Here is a 22329-nt window from a genome sequence, read left to right on the forward strand (position 1 = left end):
GGGGGCGAAGGGTTAGTAAAGCTGTTCAAAGTTAAAGCTGTTTAAAGATTTTAGTTCTTGGGAATCACAGTTTTTTCGGCATTTGGCTTTGATGCAGGGTTGCATTTTATGGCAATTTGCAGCAATTGATAACATCTTGTCTTGGGTTCTCTAGAACAGTGTTTCTTTTCTTTTCTTTTTTTATTTTAAAAAACAAACTTTATTAAACACAGAAAAGCAAAATAATACACCATACATCTATATCAATATAAACAACACTACATAAAAAGAAAAAGTGACTTTAGTCACATATCAGTTATCTTATTGACGGTACATTTCTTTTTCTTTCTTTCTTTCTTTTCTTTTTTTCTTTTTGTTATCATTCAGAATTTGCATTTACCCTCATTTCTCCTACTTATCCAATCATACCATCTATTCCATACTATACAATATTTTGAGTCTGCCTTATCTTTCAATTCGAATGTTAATTTATTCATTTCTACATAATTATAGATTTTTTGAATTATTAGTTGGTCTGTTGGCAGTTGATCAGTTTTCCAAAATTGAGCTAGTGCCAATCTGACTGCAGTGACTATATGTAGTATTAAATACTTTATTTCTTTTTTATAATTTTCTTTAATCATCCCTAATAAAAAAAATTCTGGTTTAAGTTCTATTTTTTCTGATGTTATTTCTATTAGCCAAATCCTTATTTCCCAGTCCTCCAGTTCTATGTTATGTCCGATGTTCTTGCCCATGCTATCATTTGTCCCTTTACTACATCTTATCTAGTTCTGTTCCAGTCGGGTTTCAGGTCTGGGCACAGCACGGAAATGGCATTGGTCGCGTTGGTTGATGATCTCTGGAGGACTCGGGACAGAGATTGCTCCTCTGTTCTGGTCCTGTTAGATCTCTCAGCGGCTTTTGATACCATCGACCATGGTATCATGCTGCACCGGCTGGAAGAGTTGGGGGTGGGAGGCACCGAATTGCGGTGGTTCTCCTCCTTTCTCTCCGACCGGTCGCAGTTTGTGTTGGCAGGGGGGCAGAGGTCGACCTCAAGGCCTCTCATCTGTGGAGTGCCAAGGGATCGGTCCTCTCGCCCTTTCTGTTCAACATTTATGTGAAGCCGCTGGGCGAGATCATCCGTGGCTTTGGGATGAGATACCACCAGTACGCTGATGACACCCAGCTGTATGTCTCCACCCCAGGCCACCCCAACGATGCCCTTGAAGTGATGTCTCAGTGCCTGGAGACTGTGCGGATCTGGATGGGGAGAAACAGACTCAAGCTCAACCCTTCCAAGACTGAGTGGCCGTGGCTCCCGGCATCCCGATATAGTCAGTTGACTTCATCATTGACTATTGGGGGCGAGTCTTTGGCCCCCACAGAAAGGGCTCGCAATCTGGGAGTCCTCCTGGATATGTAGCTGTCCTTGGAGGAACATCTGACGGCTGTAACCAGGGGGACCTTTTATCAGGTTCGCCTGATTCGCCAGTTGCGGCCCTTTCTTGATCGGGATTCCCTGTGCACAGTCACTCATGCCCTTGTCACATCTCGCCTTGACTACTGCAACGCTCTCTACATGGGGCTCCCCTTGAAGGGCACCTGGAGGCTCCAACTGGTCCAGAATGCAGCAGCGCGGGTAGTGATGGGAGCAGCATGGCGCTCCCATGTAACACCACTCCTGCGTGAGCTGCACTGGCTCCCGGTGGTCTTCCGGGTGCGCTTCAAGGTGTTGGTTATCACCTTTAAAGCGCTCCATGGCATAGGGCCTAGCTATCTTCGAGACCGCCTGCTGCTACCGACGACCTCCCATCGACCCGTGGGCTCCCACAGAGAGGGCCTCCTCAGGGTGCCATCAGCCAAACAATGTAGGCTGGTGACCCCCAGGGGGAGAGCCTTCTCTGTGGGGGCACCTACCCTCTGGAATCAGTTGCCCCCAGAGATAAGGAGAATCCAAGACCTCAGTGCCTTCCACCGTGCCCTTAAAACCCACTTTTTCCAGCAAGCTGGGCTGGCTTAAGAAGAAATTTTTAAATTTTTAAAATGTTTTAATTGGTTTGTGATTTTTAAATTTTTGGGCCAAATTTATATATATTTTAATCATTCTTAATATTTGTAGTTCATGTTCTTAATTCTGGCTGGGCACTGCCCTGAGTCCTTAGGGAGAAGGGCGGTATATAAATTGAAACATAAATAAAATAAAAAATAAATAAATCTTCTGCCAAATCAAATTCCAATAAATATTTATAAATTTTTGAAATCAATTTTTCCTCCGTGGCTTCTAAAAGGTTATCCATCTGATTTGGTTTTAATTCAATTCCTCCTTTCTCTTGGTCTTTTTTGTATCTTGTTTTTATCTGTAAATAGGGCCACTTTTGATTTCTTGCCATGTATGAATTAATGAATCTATTAAAATATGATTACAAAAATGCCTATGTGTTTTGTTCCTGGTGTTCCATAAGAAGGCGTGCTACCCCACCATCAAATTGGGTCCCTCCAAGGTTAGCAATCTTTGATTTTTCAAATTCACCCATTCCCTAATCCATGTCAAACTTGTTGCTTTGTAATATGTTTCCATGCTGGTAATCCAGATCCACCTTTGGCTCTGTCATCCTGCAGTATACTTAATTTCATTCTTGCCTTTTTTCCTTCCCATACAAATTTTGTGGTTATTTTATTCAGATTTACAAAAAAAAAAAATTGTCCAATTTTACTGGAATTGTCTGAAATAGATAAAGCAGCTTTGGCAGAACATTCATTTTTATCGCTGCTATTCTCCCTAATAACGATAATTTCTTTTTATCTACTGTTGTTTATATAGATATAGATGTGTTTTGTATACACATGGTGTATTTTGCTTTTATATGTTTAATAAAGTTTGTTTAAAAAAAAACACAGTGTTTCTTAAAGTGGCCTGAAGACTTCTGAGTCTCCAAAGACCTTTTCAGGATCCATCAAATCAAAATTGTTTGCCAGCATATATTGTATAGGAATACAAAATTAAAATTCCATCAAACAGTTGTGAGAAGTGGTAGTGACAGCAAATGCATCAATTTCAACTTTTAATACTATGAATATTAATAAATGAAATCCATAGAGACAAAGTCCAAAGTGAGATGAAGTCCTTTTCATTGAAGGTTATGGACTATAATATACCCACTGGTTCAGTACAGACAGGTAGATGTTTCTCAGTTATCCATTCTGGTGCTACAAGAGAAAGACTGGCCCAAAGCCACCCAGAAAAGCTTCTGTACCTAAGGAAGACTAGGATTTGGATTTCTCCTCTTCTAATCTTGAACTTTGATCACTACACTATTCTGGGTTTCAAAGCATGCACAAACCATACACATATCGTCATTCATTAATTCATTCTAAAATTCTCATTCCAGTCTTTTCTCATCTCCATGAAACTAAATGCAATCTTTGGGGCTGAATGTGCCCTGAAGTCAGTTTTAATTCTTGGTGTCCAAGCAGTTTTCTTTGGAAATGGTTTGCCACTGCCTTTTTTCTAGCACTGAGAGAGAATCACTAATCCAAAATTGCCAGCCTTGCTTTATGCTAAAATGTGAGTGGAACTTATAGTATGTTGCTTTCTAACCCAATGCCTGCAACAACTCTATCAAACTATTTCTCAAATATACTCATACTCATATACTACTGAAATTTTCCCATTTTGGGAGAATGGAAAACATACAACATTCCATAATGAATGGATTTTATGCACCTCTCTCTCCTTCCCCCACTTCTTCCTTTCATCTAGAACTATAAGTTGTTGCTCTTTGCATTTTTTCTTGTGGAACTCTTCACCAATCAAAAATTAACAAAATAGTCATTTTGGAGTATGATGGAGAAGTAATGACTATAATTAATGTAGAATAGCCTAGTTAACATGCACATAAAAGCACATATGGATGTTAAATACCGTATTTTCCGGCGTATAAGACGACTGGGTGTATAAGACGACCCACCGAATTTTCCTGTTACAATATAGGGTTTGGGCTATACTCACCGTATAAGACTACCCCTCTTCCAATGCACACCAAATAAAAATTAAAAAAACATCAACTGGCTCACCCACAATGTAAAAGCAGCTGTGCTAGACCCAAAATGGCCTCTGAAACAAGCAGGAACGTCACACAGCCACAAAAAGCCCCCCCAAAAAACAACTGTCACACTTTACACACACACAACACAACACAACTGGCTCACCCACAATGTAAAAGCAGCTGTGCTAGACCCAAAATGCCCCCTGAAACAAGCAGGAACCTCACACAGCCACAAAAAGCCCAAAAACCCAACTTTCACACTTTACACACACAAAATTCCACATACAGCTTTGTGAGATTTTGTGTGTTTGTGTAGTTAGAGAGAAACACTACAAAAACACACTAAATCTCAGAAAGCTGCACAAATATTATTTTATTTTATTTTTATATGAAAGCTAAATTTAAAACTTCCTAAACTTTAAATGGCTAGGTCTAAAAAAGAACAACTAAAAAAAAACCCAATTAACTATTTTTTTTAAAGATCCCAAAGGGGAAAAAACTTACCCAATAGAACAGGGGTCTCCAACCTTGGCAACTTTAAGACTTGTAGACTTCAACTCCCAGAATTCCTCAACCAGCTTTGTTTTGCTGGCTGAGGAATTCTGGGAGTTGAAGTCCACAACTCCCTGTCTGCTTGATTGCAGGCAGGGAGTTGCTTGCTGATGGAATGGATTCAGGCAAGCGAAGCAAGGCAAGCAGCTAAGGCAGTGGTTCTCAACCTTCCTAATGCCGCGACCCTTTAATACAGTTCCTCATGTTGTGGTGACCCCCAACGATAAAGTTATTCCTAAAACCATCAAAAATATGTGTTTTCCAATGGTCTTAGGCCAGGGGTCCCCAACCTTTTGGACCTCAGGGACCACTAACTTCATAATTTTAAATTTCGCGGACTAATATGAATCCAGTGCGCCGCTTGCTGAAGCACCTGGACTCCCAGTACGGGATGGGGTCCTTCAGGCACTCTCCCTCCTCTCTGTCTCTCTCTCTCTCTCTGTCTCCCACTCTTTCTCTCTCATTCTCTCTTTCTCTCTCTCTCTCATTTTCGCTTTTTCTCTCTCTCTCCCTCTCTTTCTTTCTCTCCCACTCTTTCTCATTCTCTTTCTTTCTCCCCCCTCTCTCTCCCCCCTCTCTCATTCTCTCTTTCTCTCTCTCCCACTCTTTCTCTCTCATTCTCTTTCTCCACCCTCTTTCTCTCTCTCTTTCTCCCACTCTTTCTCTCTTTCTCTCTCCCCCTTTCTCTCTCCCCCCACTCTCTCATTCTCTCTTTCTCTCTGTCCCCCTTTCTCTCTCTCTCCCCACTTTCTCTTTCTCTCTCCCCCTCTTTCTCTCTCTCCCCCCCACTCTCTCTCTCATACTGATTTTCTCATTCTGATTCTCTTTCATTTTATCTCTCTGTCTCTCATTCTCTCTCTGATTCTTTGATTCTCTCTCTTTCATTCTCTGTCTCTTTCTCTGTCTCTCATTCTCTCTCTCTCACTCTCTCTCTGATTCTCTCTGTCTCTTTCTCTCATTCTCTTTCATTCTGTCTTTCTCTCTTTTTCATTCTTTGTCTCTCTCTCTGTCTCATTCTGATTCTCTCTCTCTCATTCTCTCTTTCATTCTTTGTCTCTTTCTCTCTCTGTCTCATTCTGATTCTCTCTCTTTCTCTCTCATTCTCTCTCTCTCTCATCTCATGGGCCAGCCAGTGTCTTGGGGCTGAGAGGAAGTCAAACATCTCTCTGAGAGACTGAGGGCCAGAAGAAGTGTGGGAGTGAAGCACTACTTGAACTTGTGCGGCATGAGCATTCGCCTTGGTATATTTGTGCCAGCCGATGGCCAAGGCAGCCCTCATCTCTTTGCTGAAAGTGCAGCATCAGGATTCTGCCTTGGTATATTTGCAGCGCAAGGCAGCCTTCGTTTCCTGCTGCTTGAGACTCAGAGCGGTAAATGGTGACTGGTCCGGGGAGCAGCTGGATTTTGCTCTCCATTGCGGACGCCAGATCAGCCCCCTGCAAGATCTCATCTTTCGAGGAGCGCTCCCTGAAGTGGCACTGGAAACTTTGGTCGGGCTCCTCCAGAGACGAGAGCTTGCAGGAGGCCGATCTGGTGTCTGCAATGGAAAGCAAAATCCAGCTTTTCTCTGCTGTAAGTGTGGCATCAGGATTCCACCTTGGTATATTTGTGGTGCAAGGCAGCCTTCGTTTCCTGCCACTTGGGACTTGGAGCGGTAAACAGCATCAGGTTTGGGGAGCAGCCGGATGGTCCCCAGCTGACCCCCAGTGATGGCGAGCCCCACCTATCTGGGGAAGTTGGAGCGTCAATAATATCCCCCTGAATGCCTGGGTGAAGCTCCGTGCAGCAACCAGCTGGGTCCAGCATTGAGCGGCATGCAGCCTTGACTAGATCGGCACAGCTTTCCGTCAATGTTGTCGGCGCTCCTGTAGCATCATCAGTCAGCACCAGCAATTCAGATTCGGGAAGATTCAGATTCAACTCAGATCTCATCGAGGCTGCATGCCACTCAATGCTGCAACCAGCTGGTTGCTGTGCGGAGCTTCACCCAGGCATCCAGGGGGATATTACCGACGCTCCAACTTCCCCAGACAGGTGGGGCTCGCCATCACTGGGGGTCAGCTGGGGAAGTCGGAACGTTGGTAATATCTCCCTGGATGCCTGGGATGGCAGGGGAAGCTCCGTGTAGCAACCAGCTGGGTCCAGCATTCAGCGGCATGCAGCCTTGTTGAGATCGGCACAGCTTCCCCTCAATGTTGTCGGCGCTCCCGTAGCGTCATCAGTCAGCGCCAGCAACTCAGATTCTGGTACCCAGAGTATAAGACGACCCCCGACTTTTGAGATGATTTTCCTGTGTTAAAAAGTCGTCTTATACACCGGAAAATACGGTAACACATTCTTTGTTGGAGTATTTTGTTAATAGATTGCATTGCTTATGAACACCGATCACATGTATATAGATTACCAACTGAAAAGTGTTTACAAGTGGATTTGTTATAATTCCTGGAAAATACTATCTAGAACTTTTATTTTTCCATGGTAAAACTGGATTTCCAATCTACTTCCATTAATATATATCAGAATGAAGCAGAATGTAAGGAAATGTACCAAACATTTTTAGCTGTACTGTAAAATGTCTTCAATTTAATTCCATTTCACATTATTTGCAATAACACAACTTTCATTTGTCCATAAATCCTTACCTGGTACATTCATTTCCTAAATTGTTTTATTAATCCTTGGTTATTATTAATTGGAAATGGAACATCCTGCACAATCAGTTCCTTAATTCTGGATGACAGACTGATTTAATAGATTACAAAGCATAAGGCTTGTTAGCAGACTACAAAGCATGAGGCTTGTTAGTGGAATTTATTTTCTTCTTGTATTAACTATGTTGTGTGATGCTGTCAGCAGCCATGAAAAAAAATAAAATATTTTCATGTACCATTTTTAACTGTAGAAACCATATTTTACTGTACCTCTAATTAATTAAGACCTATGGCTGGTGCTTAAATAACACAGTCAGTCAAAACATCATTGTCTAAGCAATTACTCAAGTTTTCCTTTCCACACTGTGCTCTATTACTTTGCTCATCTTCTATAGACCAAATTGAGACCTCTCCTCTGATCTGTGTTTTGGTATCTACTGTCTAGGTCAGCTGTGACATAAATCAACCATTTTTCTGTGGTAGATATTGATTGGGCAACGTGTTAGCACTTAACACTGCACAATCTTGGGTAATTGCTTAGTTCAGGAAGAACCCTGTCTTTCTCTGGATTGGTGCAATATCTGTGGTGCAGTTAATAAAAAAGTTCTATTGACTCATTGTATTTGCTAACCTGCAGAACTTGATTAACTGTTATGCTAAGCATGTTACAGAACAATGGTAGACAATTGCCAAATTGTCTATTAGACTAGTTTAACATTTCCTGAAATTTTACATTACTTGTGTAGTTTGACTTATGATAACAGTGGCCAGATTGCAAATTAAAAAAATAAATAAAATGGTTGCAATATGTTCATTAAAAATGTACTACTATGCTCTTATACTGATAAAAGTACCACAATTAGTCAATGTAGTACAATATAAAACACCTCTTTGAAGATTAAAATAAGGACCCTTTTATTATTATATTTAAACTGTATTTCAGTGTGCATGGGAATAAAATAAGGGAACCATATTGGTAGCAACTTCTGCTTCTGTCTACACACATTAATTCAGCACCAAACCTGTCTTGATAGCTACCCAGACTTTCAAGCCATCTGACATAAAGATAATCAGCTTGAAGGAAAGCTGATTTGAAGGAAAAACATTACCTTGTTTTATAAGCAAGTTCTCAGTACACATTTGAGTTCCCCAACAACTCAAGATTATGCTGCTTCTTCTTTCTCTTCCTCTTCCTCCTCCTCCTCCTCCTTCTCCTCCTCCTCTTCCTCCTCCTCCTCCTCCTCCTCCTCCTCCTCCTCCTCCTCCTCCTCCTCCTCTTCCTCTTCCTCTTCCTCTTCCTCTTCCTCTCCTTCTCCTTCTCCTTCTCCTTCTCCTTCTCCTTCTTCTTCTTTTTCTTCTTGTAAAATAGCCAAGTTCCATAAATTAACTAGGCAACTTGTTGCTTACAAAGTAGACCAAGTTCTATATATTGATATGGAGGTCTGAAAATGCAGGTATTCTTTTGTGATTTTCTATGTACACATTTTCTGCACTAAGGAAACTTCTATTGTATCTCCAATCCAAAAAATAGGATATTTTCCTTTGCCAATATTTGCGCTAGTAGGATTGATGGTAGTTGCAAAGGGATCAGAGGTTAAAGATGAGGATAGTCTGCATGATTCAGCTTCCCATTTATATATTCAATAACTGTACAAGCTTTAATTCTGAAACTAACATTTATATTATAATTAACTTAAAACTGACAATTTGTAATCTGAGGAGCTGCTTTGTACCTCTCTGTGGCAGGTCCTAAACTGTTAGTAAGTTCTACATCTCTTTCTTTGAAATTACCCTGTTTCCCCTAAAATAAGATATCCCCTGATAATAAGCCCAATTGAGCTTTTGAGTGCATGTACTAAAATAAGCCTCCCCCCCAGAAATAAGCCCTCCCTGAAAATATTTAAACACATGTGCAGCTGGTCCCCGCCATTTCCATGGGTTGGGGTTAGGGAGACAGAGCTGGAAATCAGATAAGACGGCAAGAGGAGCCCCATCTTGCTCTATGTGCCCCAAAATAATAAGATATCCCCGAAAATAAGGCCAAGTACTTAGTTTGGGGTTCAAAAAAATATAAGACAGGGTCTTATTTTTGGGGAAACATGGTAGTTAAAATGATGGTCTAACAAGGATTACTAAAGAGATTGAGGAGATAATGAAAAACATGACGTAAGAATATAATATGCTATGTTTTATAAAACAATAATAAAAAGGTGGTTCATATAAGACTTTTCTTTTTAAGAAGAACTCAAACAGATGATTGCCCTGTCTGGAAATGATTCTAGAATATTTACCAAGTTACTACAGAAAATGAGGATTAGAGTAAAGCTTTTTATATACTACTAAATTATGCTCCAATGTTCTCTTCCTGCATCAGTAGTATACTGTCTATTGTAAATGACAGAAGCACTTAAAGTCACCTCTTTCAAATATAAGATACCTGAAATGTATTGTTGTTAAAAGAAAGGCCAAAGTAAAAAAGGAACATCTTGGACTTCAAAATAAAGGGGAGAGGTAACTTCTTTTGTTATAAGTGGGGGATTCTATAAAATACCCATACACTTTTCTGAATTCTTTGTTTTTACCTTTTTTTTTTTTTTACATGCCTCTAGCAACCAAAAGGATTAATTCTGGGTAGTTATTTAAATAGATTTACTTGCTAAGAATTCTCTGCCAACATCAGAGAAAAGGGATTAAGATTTAGCTACTGTAATCAGAATTTCCCCCTTCCTCCTGCACTGACTTTTCACTTCAAGGGAATAACTCTGTAGGATCTTCTGAAATGTTTTATTTCAGTAGCTTATTCATGAAAACAAAGCCTGGTTCATAGTATTAATAACATCAGATGTAGTTTATATTGAAAATCTCTCTGCTTGGAAGAACTCACCAGGTGGCTTTAGGTAAACTAAAACATAATGTGATTTGTTTTGTTTTGGCTCATGATATCGTCTAAACATGTGCTGTTTTTAAGTCGTAGCATATTGCTTTCTGCAACTTTCCCAGGGACACCTGCTAAAGAATATCCTTGAGTTGGGGGATGGGAGGGCAATATTCTATTCATTCAGTCACCATTCAAAGCACTGAAAAAAGTGACTTCTAACTGTGTTTCACATTACAACTGTTGCAGCATTCCCATGATCACATCATCAAAATGTGGGTATTTGTCAACTGGTTCATATTTATGATGGTTGCAGTGTCCAGGGATCATGTGATCACCTTTTGTTATCTTCTGACAATGGGGAAGCCAGATTCACTTAACAACCATGTGACTAACTTAACAACTGCAGTGATTCACTTAACAACTACGGCAAGGAAATTAGTAAAATGGGGCTTAACAACTGTGTGTCTTAGAAATTTTGAGCTCAATTGAATTAGTAAGTCGATCTACCTGTAAACATAATGCAATTGTTCTTTTTTGCAACGTTTACTGCTTTTCCTCCTCCTTGTTCAGAGATTTCTTCAGGGATTCCAAGAGATATCACTACTCAGTTCATCTCTGAACCCAAGGCTATTGGTGATCTCTGTTATAACTATTACAGAAACTGTCTGAAAAAGAAAGAAAGAAAGAAAGAAAGAAAGAAAGAAAGAAAGAAAGAAAGAAGGGAGGGAGGGAGGGAGGGAGGGAGGGAGGAAGGCCTGCTGAACTTGATCCTAGTATACTAGATAGCAGAAACCTCAACTTCCAAGATCTTGCTTGCTTTTAGAGTAGAAATTATTATGTCTTTAAGGACCAAAACTAAGAGACAAATGGAGTTCTTCATTATATCTATTAAACAAGATTGTGAGTGTTAATGGATATTTTAACAGAGGTTTAGTAGCCTTTAACTTATAGGCTAAAGGGCTTTTTAAAAAACTTAGCATCTCTCTCTCTCTCTCTCTCTCTCTCTCTCTCTCTCTCTCATTCTCTCTCTCTCTCTCCCCTTCCCTCCCTCCCTCCCTCTCTGTCTGGTGGGTTGCAGTGGTGGGTTCCTCCTGGTTCTGCCGAGCCAGTAGTGGTGATGATATGACATCACCGAACTGGTTCTGCCCCCCTGCCCACCCCCACCCACCCCCGCGTTATTCTTACCTTTTATTTGGCCCCACCCCCAATCTATTGCTGCTTCCTGAGTCTCAGCTGATGGCTAGAGGGAAAAAAAACTGCTTAAACTCTTGCTGCGGGGCTTCAAAGGGCCACCCTACAGCTGATCAGTGTTAAAAGAAGAAATGAGTAGAAAAGTGCCTGCAAAAATACATAGGTAGACCAGTGCCTGCAAAAATACATGAGTAGACCAGTGCCTGCAAAAATAAATGGGTAGATTGGTACAGCTCTGCAAGCAGTTAAAAGCCTGGTAGACCAGTACCTCTGCTAAATCAAAATAATTGTCACATGACCATCAAGCCACGCCCACAAAATAAGCCACAGAACCGGTAGTAAAAATTTTTAGAACCCACCCCTGGTGTGTTGTAAGAATCACAGAATCATCAAGTTGGAAATGACTAAGCAATCATCTAATCCAACCTCTGCTCAATGTAGGATTCTTTAACAGATTTTCACCAGATCTTTGCTGCATTAAGTTATTGCTTTTATTAGTGCATACCCAATTAGCAATGGTTAAATCTATAATTAGGATGTGTATGTGTATATGGTTCAGTAATTGTTGTCTGCCTCACCCCTAGTGTCCTCCAGATATGTTAACTTTCAACTACCATAATTACCAATCAGCAGGTAATAATATCTTGCAGGTAGCTTCACTGGAAAGGTTCTTGGTTGAAGGCTACATTTTTTTCCCCAACAGCTTGAAATCCTTGATGGAATCTTCCCGGGGTTCCTTTGGGTCTTGTCTGTAATAATGTGTCTTAATCAGTGGTGAAATCCAATTTTTTTTTACTACCGGTTCTGTGGGCGTGGCTTGGTGGGCATGGTGTGGCTTGGCGAGCGTGGCTTGGCGGGCCCACTTGGCAGGGGAACGATACTGCAAAATCTCCATTCCCACCCCACTCCAGAGGAAAGATACTGCAAAATCCCCATTCCCTCCCCACTCCTGGGGGAAGGATATTGCAAAATCCTCATTCCCACCCCACTCTGGGGCCAGCCAGAGGTGGTATTTACTGGTTCTCTGAACTACTGTATTTTTTGGACTATAAGACGCAGTGGAGTATAAGATGCAGCTTAGTTTTTGGGGAGGAAAATAGGGGAGAAAAATCTGCCTACCAGGTATTCATCTGGCTAGCATCCTTAGTCTGGTCAGCTTCAGCACATTAGTTTGCTAGTTTTTGTTCCCTACTTGGGGATAAAAAACAGCTTCTAAAGCATAACTGATCTTTGGAGAGAGAAACAATGAGAAAAGCAGGCAAACCACAGAGATCGCTTATGGAGATCGCTTCACTTGCTAGCTCATCATTAGGGCTGAAAAAAAAGCTTCACAGCTGAGAGTCGGAGGGAGCAGGCAAAGCAGGGAAGCAGAGATTGCTTCACTCCCTAGCGCCTCGTTAGGGTTTAAAAAAAGCTTCAAAAAAGCTACATTCGGAGTATAAGACGCACCCAAATTTTCAACCTCTTTTAGGAGGGAAAAAAATATCTTATACTCCAAAAAATACGGTACTCAAAATTTCTGCTACTGGTTCTCCAGAACTTGTCAGAACCTGCTGGATTTCACCCCTGGTCTCAATGCCTTACCAAAATCTGATGCAGCAGTATTCACCTGTGTATGGATCTAAAACTGCAACATGGTAATTACAGCATTGTGATATAAGGTCAACTTCTGTCAATGTCACCAATGTACAAGATGAGCCTTGTTTTGTGATCGTGCGGAGATTTTGATCATTCCATGCAAAATCTCCTAATCCCTTTGTATTTTTCCAAAAGTTGTCTTCTCCTCAAGTTGTTCTCTTAATAATAATGTATTAATTTTATATGCCATTCCACTCCCAGCAATTCTCCAAGATCGATCTTTTCAGAATCTTTGAGAATAACTTTCATTTTTTTTTTGGTGGTGTTTTTGAATTTAACTTTGTTTTTGGACATCATGAAGAGAATCACAGCTGGCTTTGTTGCTTTTGAGGGGAATATTGTTTATTTTATTTTATCTCCTCTTTCTCCGAATTCTGCTTGACCTTAAGATTCCTGTATTGTTAGCTCTGGGAGCCCTGAAAAGTATCAGGGAGTGCCTTGAAGATAGAGTTGATATTTCCAAGGACATAGAAAGTTTGTCTAGATATATGTAGTCTGCTTTTTTTTTCTATGTAGGGATCTTTTGTTCCATTTTTTATTTATTTTATTATTTTTTTTCCGTTTGGGGAGAGAATTTTCCATTTAGAATATTAGTTCTATAGTAGTATTAAATGTATTAAATACTATATGAAGCTTAAATTTAATTTTTGTTTAATGTTTTACTTATATGGAAAAAAAGCTTTGTAATAAATAATGTGAAATAACTGAATTGACTCACAAACACACTATTCCCTTTTGGGATAAGCTATGTTATATGCCAAGTGCAGAAAAGAGATAGAAAATAGCAGAGCAAATAAATTAAAAGCCTAACATAAGAATGGAAATATAGCTAAATCTAGTTTCCAAAATACTCATATTTTTCAATACCTTTCTGTTCTTACAAATGACTCTTGCTTCTATCACATCCATATGCCAATATATTGCTTTTTGTTCTTTAAACTTCTTGCCTCTTTATGTCCTGAGAAACTCATTAACCCCATCCAAACACAACTTTCCTGGTCGTTCCCTTCATCTCAATTCATTCATTTTTTTCATATATTTTGCTTATTAAAAAAATAAGAGAAGAAACATCAAGGCAGAAGCAATCATATTACACCTTTAATGACCTGCATTGGTCTCTTCTAATGTGCAGATTTGTCTTTTTTATGTATATTTATTATTATTTCCCTCTCTCTTATGGAAAACAACAGGAACCATAGTTTTGACACAATGATAGAAAAGGGGGATTTTTATTTGTTATTTGGTGTGAATTGGTGCAGGCATTATGATGAAGTTAAAACACAGAGGTTAATTGAAAAATGAGATAAACAAAGCCCTTGAAGGCCTCTGAATAATTCTTCCTGGCAGCCCTGACAGTGTACTACCAGCAGGCACTAAAACCTACTCCAAACTGCTATAGATTACCGGGAAAAAAATAGAAAATGGGGGGAAACCCTAAAGTTAATTGTCTTTCTGTTCCTTCCACCTCATTTCAGCCCAATTATATCTGGAAAAGTCATTCTGTCTAATTTGCATTAGTGCACCTCCATGGAAAAATAGCTTAGACAGTGAATTTGATCTTTTCAATAATGTATTATGGACATATTTAAAATAAAGAGAAATCCCAGCTTTCCTTAGAAAAAGTTGTAGATACAAACGAATTGTTCTTCTGTTCCTGAATGTCATAAACTTTTAATGTGAGACAAAATCATTTTGTTAAGCTGGTAAAGGATAAAAATGGCCTAAAATGGACCTGAAGACATTGCATCAGCAATCCTTATTGGTAATTTTTGTGGAACAGTGAAATATCCCCAGTATGCTAAGGCAACTGTAGTGTTTTTATCACATGTATTATCATCCTTCCAAATAATATATTAAGACTTAATTAATCTTTCTGTTACTTTAGTAAAAACAAATTAAAGATACTTATATGTTTAGTTCTATAAAACGTATTCAGGTTCTATAATGTGATTTAAAGAGACATAGGAAAAAACAGTAAAGCCTTACTTTATAAATTGCACTAAATTCAGTGACCAGAATATGTATTAATTAATGGCAAAAACATCTAAATTTTGGTCTGAATTTTTAAATAAAAACCTTTCTGGACATATATTTTAATCATGGCTATCTTTTTTTTTTTTTTTTTGGTCTAATCATAAAGTAACCAACATTGTCAATTACAAAACATTCGTTCCATAAAATACAAACTAGAAATGTTATTGCTATAACCCCCCACCTTCACCTAGATATTCTCAATAATTTGTGCCTTCCTTTTCCAGACACAATTCAGTAAACCCCCTATTTATTTTGTAGGAATACCTACTATAAAATATCCATAAAACAGAGTCAACTTGGGCCTCATAGGCATTCATGTAAATCAAGATAATGCTATAGGTTTACAGCATGCAGTTTCTCCATGCCTTTTCTTTTTAAATTAGAAGAATCCTCTTTTTATTTTAAAGTGAGGTGAAGCAGAGAGCCTAGCTGTCATGGGAAGTCCCTTTGGCTTGATGGAAATTAATCTGGGAAGAGGGATAAGGGAGAATTTAAACACTCTGGGTGTTCAAATAAAAAGCACAGTGCTATTCATATCATGATATTTGATTTTTGGGTTGGAAAATAAGGATGGTGAGGATGACAGATTCAGGACTAATCAAGGATAGTTTTCACTTGCATAGGTATCACTGTGACATGTATTTGTATAGAATATACTGTTGCCACCTAACATAGGCAGCAGTGGTGAAATCCAAAATTTTTCCCTACTTGTTCTGTGGGCATGGCTTGGTGGGCGTCACTTGGTGGTCATGGCTTGGTGGTCATGTGACTGGGTGGTTGGGCATGGCCAACTCAATGTCACTCCCACCCAGTCACATGACACTCCCCCTAGCCATACCTGCCCAGGTTTTGTGGCTCCCAGTGTTTTCTGTGGGAAATGGGTCATGTGACTGGGTGGGCATGGCCAACTTGATTGGTCTCACCCTTAGGAAATTTCTCCTTAGTCCAATTCACAATAAAATAACACAATAAAATTGCACTGTTCCAATATTTAGAATAGAAATAGAATAACAGAGTTAGAAGGGACCTTGGAGGTCTTCTAATCCAACTCCTTGCTTAGGCAGGAAACCCTACACCACTTCAGACAAATGATTATCCAATCTCTTCTTAAAAACTTCCAGTGTTGGAGCATTTACAACTTTTTGAGGCAAGTTGTTCCACTGATTAATTGTTCTGTCAGGAAATTTGGGGGGCTCCTACAAAAATGAGGGAGTCAATCTATTGTCCAAATCACCAAAAGGCACAACAAGAAACAGTGGATGGAAACTAACCAAAGAGAGAAGCAACCTAGGACTAAGGAGAAATTTCCTAAGGATGAGACCAATTAACCAATAGAATAGCTTACCTTCAGAAGTTGTGGGTGCTCCATCACTAAGTCTTCAAAAAGAGTGAGAGAAGTACACCCCAAAAGGATAGTGCCAGGAACCATTAAAACAATGCAGGAAACTTAAAACAGCCATTCCCTTTTTTTAAAAAAAAACCCAAAGCAAGAGAGGGAAACTAAGAGCAACTGCTCAGGCTAATTGAAAGCCTGGCCATGCTGCCAAAAGCCATTAACTCTTCCAACTCTATTATTCTATGTTCTCTATGTTCTAAATTGGGTGCTTCACAGCAGAAGCAATACAGATGGCCGGACCACACATGCATTAAATTCATGGTCTGTATGATCAAGTTGCATTATTGTCCCCTCCTGTATCTTTTCCCCCAGGAAGAAACAAGAAGTGGACACCACTGCAGCAGCTATAAAAGGTCTTGGGAAACTCCAGGGAGTATCAGCTGATCACAGAAGTGTTACTTAATACTCTTTATAATGAAAATGTTTGTAATCTTGTCCTTCTTCCTGAAGGGAAGAGTTAATCCCATCCCTAGATGGTTTTCCTGCCCTAATCCTGTCAGTTTCTGTTGTTTATTGACTTGATTCAGCGTGTATCGGCTGCATTCCAGCTGTAACTGTTAAGCAGAGGTATTAACTGAAGGGAGAAAGGGGGAAAAAAAGAGAGAGAGAGAGAGAGGGAGAGAGAGAGAGGGGTGGGGGAGAAGAAAATCTCTCTTTCACTTTATTTTTAACTGGTTCTCCGAACTGCCTAAGCAATTTACTAATGGTTCGGGCGAACCGGTGATAATGGCTGAATTTCACCTGTGATAGGCAGCCTTAAAAGAAGATTAGGTACATTCATGGAAGAAGTGGATTTCAATAACTATTAATTGTGGAACCATAATTATACCTGGAATCAAAGGACAGTATAGTGCCAAATGGAAATTAGTTGTCTTTGTTGACAATTGTAAGAAAAAAAAAGTTGGACTACTGTAGCTGTGTTTTGGTTCAATCCTTCTTTTCTCTACTTATTGTCTTGTCTTCCTGTCCATCTATGTGACTCTGGGCAGTTTACAATAAAAATATACAGTATTATAAAAAGCATGGTTAAAAAACAGATAAAAACAGAATTAAGAACAAGATTAAAATGAAAAAGTTAAAAGAAATGGGGGAAGCATCCTGAAGCCACCATCCATGCCCAGGGTTTCTCATCATTCAATAGACCCATGTCAGTTTGCAAAACAAGGTTTTGATGCTCTTTCAGAAGGCCAGAAGATTGTGGTCCTCCTCATCTCTGGAGGTACATTGTTCCAAGGGGAAGGACAACAGCAGAGAAGGGTCTCTTGCTGGATCCTCTCAGTCAAAATTATTTAACCAACAGGATCTACAAAATACCTTCCTTGCCTGACCAGGTAGGACGGGACAATGTGATTGCGATAAAACACATTCTGAGGTAACCTAATCCCATTCCATGAAGGACTTTAAAGGTAATAACCTTGAATTGTACCTGAAAGCAAACTGTCACCTAATGCATCTTGCAGAGTAGAGGTGTTACATGCAGAAGCTTAGGCTACCTGCAATATTGCATTCTGCACTAGTTGCAGCATCTGGGTACTCTTCAAGGATAACCCCAATGCATTGCAGTCAGCTACAGAGGAGAGATGACCAGAGCATGAGTGATTGAAAGAAGGGTTTCTTGATTCATGAAAGGGTATAAATGGCACACAACCTAAAGTTGAGCAAATGCTCTCCTAGCCATGACTTCCACCTTGCCAAGTCTGGCTGTGTGAAAAAAAAATTTTTCTCTCTCTTTCTCTAACTTGTTTAACAAAAACAAAAGAACAAAGCAGCTTCTATCTTCACCTGCCTTTATGAATCTTTGTTTTAAGTGCCAAAAAGTCTGAGTTTTTCCCTAAGAAACTTTAGATAAGGACTTGATAGTTGGTACAGACTCTGGAATGTAATCGGCATTAGGTGGGAGGTAGCAGCTACCCTGCAAAATAGTCTTTTTATTTAAATAGCAACTATTTTTGTGCTGGGAATGTTGAAAACTCAGGTAAATACTCATTATGCATATTCTCCCAAAATGGAAATGCAGCATGCTCTATACTTTGTACATGTTCAGGAGTAATCAAAACACAATAATAAATCAACATATTGTGTCATTCACAGACAATCTTCTGGGCTTTAAGAACTAAAAGAAAAGATGCACCTCCCACCCCCCCAAAAAGCCTTTTAAATCAATAGTTGTAAAGCAACAGAACACATTCTTAAAAATTTAATTATTGGTGTAAAGGTTGATTCGATTATTCATTGTAAGTGGAATTGCATTTTTGGTGTACCAAGTTAAAAACACATGGTCTTTGAGCAGGAGTCATGCAGAAGGTCCCTTTGGGGGAGTGCCACCTCATCCATGAACAAGCCTTCTCCTCCTCCTGCACTTGACAAAGCAGGACTCTTGCTCTCTATCAGTGCCAATTGGGATGGGTCCCCAAATCCTTATAATTTTATTAGGAACTTAATGCAGCTAACTGTGCTCTAGCCCACAATCACTTCCTCTTACTATGGTTCAGTTGAGGCCTGTTGTTCTCCATCCAGAGACCCACAGTCTCCAAACACCATTAAATGGTATCCACAGCATCAGTTATTTTACCTGGGATAGAAATGTATACCTGGGTACCCGTGGTACATCATTCCATGGTGACAGATGCTCTCAACCAGTGGCTTCACATTGATGTTAAAAAAGAGCAGAGAAAGCACTGAGTCTTGTGACATCTGACAAAGCAGAGCTCTTGCTTTCTATCATTATCAATGGGGATTGGTCCCCAAATCCTTATAATTTTAACAGAATTAACAGATTAACAGAATAGGAAGGAACCTTCTAGGTCATCTAGTCCAAACCCACCCACCCCCCAAGCAGGAGACCCTACACCATTTCTGACAGATGGCAGTCCAATCTCTTCATGTTAACCTCCAGTGATGAAGCTCCCACAACTTCCGAAGGCAAACTGTTCCATTGGTTGATTGCTCTCACTGTCAGAAAATGTCTCCTTATTTCCAGGTTGAACCTCTCCTTGTTCAGTTTCTATTCATTATTCCTTGTCTGCCCTTCAGGCCTTCATTTTATTAGGAACTTAATGCAACTAACTATGCTTTAACTGTTGGTAGGGTTAAATTTCCATTTCTACCACACACGGGCATAGATAGATTTTGGGGTCAGCAAAGGGGTCTTGATACATTAATTTGAATGTGAACATGTGTAGGGCAGTTGGCCTTCTAGCTGGGACATCACCTAATTTTAAAAAAACCATTCTCTCTTTACTAAAATATTTATTAAATTCTTAATTAAAATGTTCTGAGCATTCAGGTTATCACTGAAACATTATGGACCCCATTGCTGAGAGAAATATTGCTAGCAAGTTTGGAAGCAGAAGATTGAGACTAATCCGGGACACAAACCAGTGTGTTTGTATCTAATTCTGAGAAATAAGCAGAGAATTATAATATACAAGTGAGTGAAAGAGATGTAAGTGAAGGGTTAGAGTACTTGAGTGGCAATAGCTGATTCTTTTCATTGTTATGTCTTTTTTTCTGTGTCTGCCTCTCAAGTATCTTAGGAGAGTGATATCCTTGAGTCTTTGCATGCGAGCCTTCTAGTCTGAACTTTGGACTATCTGTAGCTTGACAATTTCCTAGCAAAATACCAGAGAAGATATAATATCTCCTAAATGTCAAGATGTACCTCAGTTTGACGTTAATGTAATTTACAGTTGTGATTATTCATTCTGGCTTTTTGTATTTTTTGGGGTGCATTTACAGGTTTTTTCATTTATTTACATCCCATCTTCATTATTTTTAAAAATAACTCCAGGAGGCTAACATGTCCCATACACTTTCCTCTTCCTATTTTCTCCACACCCTGTGAGGTGAGTTGGGCTGAAAGAGAATGACTAGCCCAAAGTCACCTAGCTGGCACTCATGGCTAAGGCAGGATTTGAGTTCATGGTTTCTAGCCTGGTGCCTTAAGCACTAGACCAAATTGGCTCACGACCTCAGAATTTTTAATGTACTTCCCATTGCATTGAATCCCACTTTACAAAACTAGAACAAAGCCTATTTGAAAAAAACAATAACAAAACAGATCAGGATAATTTCCTGCCTTTTTCATAATTGGGAAAATCGTAATAAGCATACATAAAAAAGAACATAACAGTTTTCAAGGCATCCTTCAGTATGGGAATAAAGTACTGGCTTCCCTTAACCTTCTTTGACTACTTTTTCTCTCTGGTTGCTGAAACAAAGAAATTTGCACCTTGATATAATGTATGAAAAATGTACATTATGACCAGTGGTGGGTTGCCCTCGGTTCGCACCGGTTCTATAGAACTGGTAGTAAAACCGGCAGGAGATCCCGCCCACCGACCCCGACATTACCAAAATGCTTCTGCACATGTGCAGAAGAGAGCACATGCATGAAGCAAGCACACGCGCATGGTCCCGCTGCAAACCAGTAGTAAAGGTAAGTAGAACCCACTCCTGATTATGACAGATTTTCCTAACTGCTTGGTGAGTTGGTGGGTTGCTACTGGTTTGCACTGGATTGGGCAAACAGGTAGTGGCGGCGATGGGAGGCTCTGTCCACCCACCTGGATGCTTCTGTGCATGTGCAGAAGTGCCGTGAGAGAGCGCGCACAAGCGAACTGGTAGCGAAGGGATTTGGAACCCGCCCCAATCCTAAATCAGCATAACATTACCAATCTAAAACTTGCTGTCCCCTTCACTGGTATTGCTTTGACTTCCTTGAATTCTCTGTAAGCTGAAAGTGATGAGATTAAAAAGATTTTATAAATTTTGAATTTACCTTTGGAGGGTGTCAGAATAATATGAAACATTGCTATTGGTACATCTACAGTCAACATAAATTTAATATTTATTTTGGGGTGAATATAAGATGAAAGCAGAATCATGGGAATATGGCAGAAAAAAAACATTATTCCCAAAACACATCTGGTAAAACATAGGCTGAGTGTTTTATTTTAAATTTAAATTTAATTATCACACTATTTACAGTAGTTTTAAGTAAGCTTTGTTTTTCTTTCCCCCTTTTTAATAGATTATAAAGTAGAAAACCACATATGGAGTTCTTCAGCCTAAAACTGATGGTCTTAGTAAATTGTCTCTTTAAAGGATTGTAGGAGAAAAAGACATATTCACATTCAAACGAACAACATTCTGAAGATAAAACAAAAATAAAATTAATGGGAGTCAATTCCCAACTAAAGCTGTATTATACAAAATGTATTTCTGGATAGTTGATTTGGAACGCAGCACTTTTGGGGTACTTGGTATTCTTTGGCTGTTGAAAATAATTTTCTGACTCATATATTCTGTTGGATTTATAAAAATAAAATAAAATAGTGTAACATTAAAGACTGATCACTTTTATTATGATGCATGTTTTAATGGAGCAAACCTACTTCATCAGATGAATGGAGTGAATTACTGTAAAAGCCATTAAGTACTTAAATATATGGTAAGTTTTATTTATTTGTATCCTGCCTTTATTATTTTACAAATACCTCAAGCATATCCAGCTCACCTTCCTCCTTCTAATTTTCCTCACAACAACAACCCTGCAAGGTAGGCTAGGCTGAGAGAGAATGACTGGCCCAAAGTCACCCATCTGGCTGAAGACAATTTGTCCTACTATGGGGTAAAGCTTTGCGCTCCAGACAGAAATAACACAGGGCAAAAAATGTTTCAGCACTTGCTGATGGTGGAATGAAGCTGGCTAATTGGTATTTGTCTTCTGCAAGAAGAGTACATTGCATAGTTTAGAGTAAGTACACAAACATGTACAGGTACTTATGACCTCAATTGAGCCCAACATTTATGTTGCTAAGTGAGACATACATAAGTGAGTTTTGCCCCATTTTAAGACCTTTATTGCCACAGTTGTTAAGTGAATCTGGCTTCCCCATTGACTTTGCTTGTCCAAAATTTGCAAAAGCTGATCACATGACCCCAGGACACTGCAGC

The sequence above is a fragment of the Pantherophis guttatus genome, chromosome 4 (assembly GCF_059756535.1).
Source record: "Pantherophis guttatus breed Tessera chromosome 4, ASM5975653v1, whole genome shotgun sequence".
NCBI classification, from domain to species: Eukaryota; Metazoa; Chordata; class Lepidosauria; order Squamata; family Colubridae; genus Pantherophis; species Pantherophis guttatus.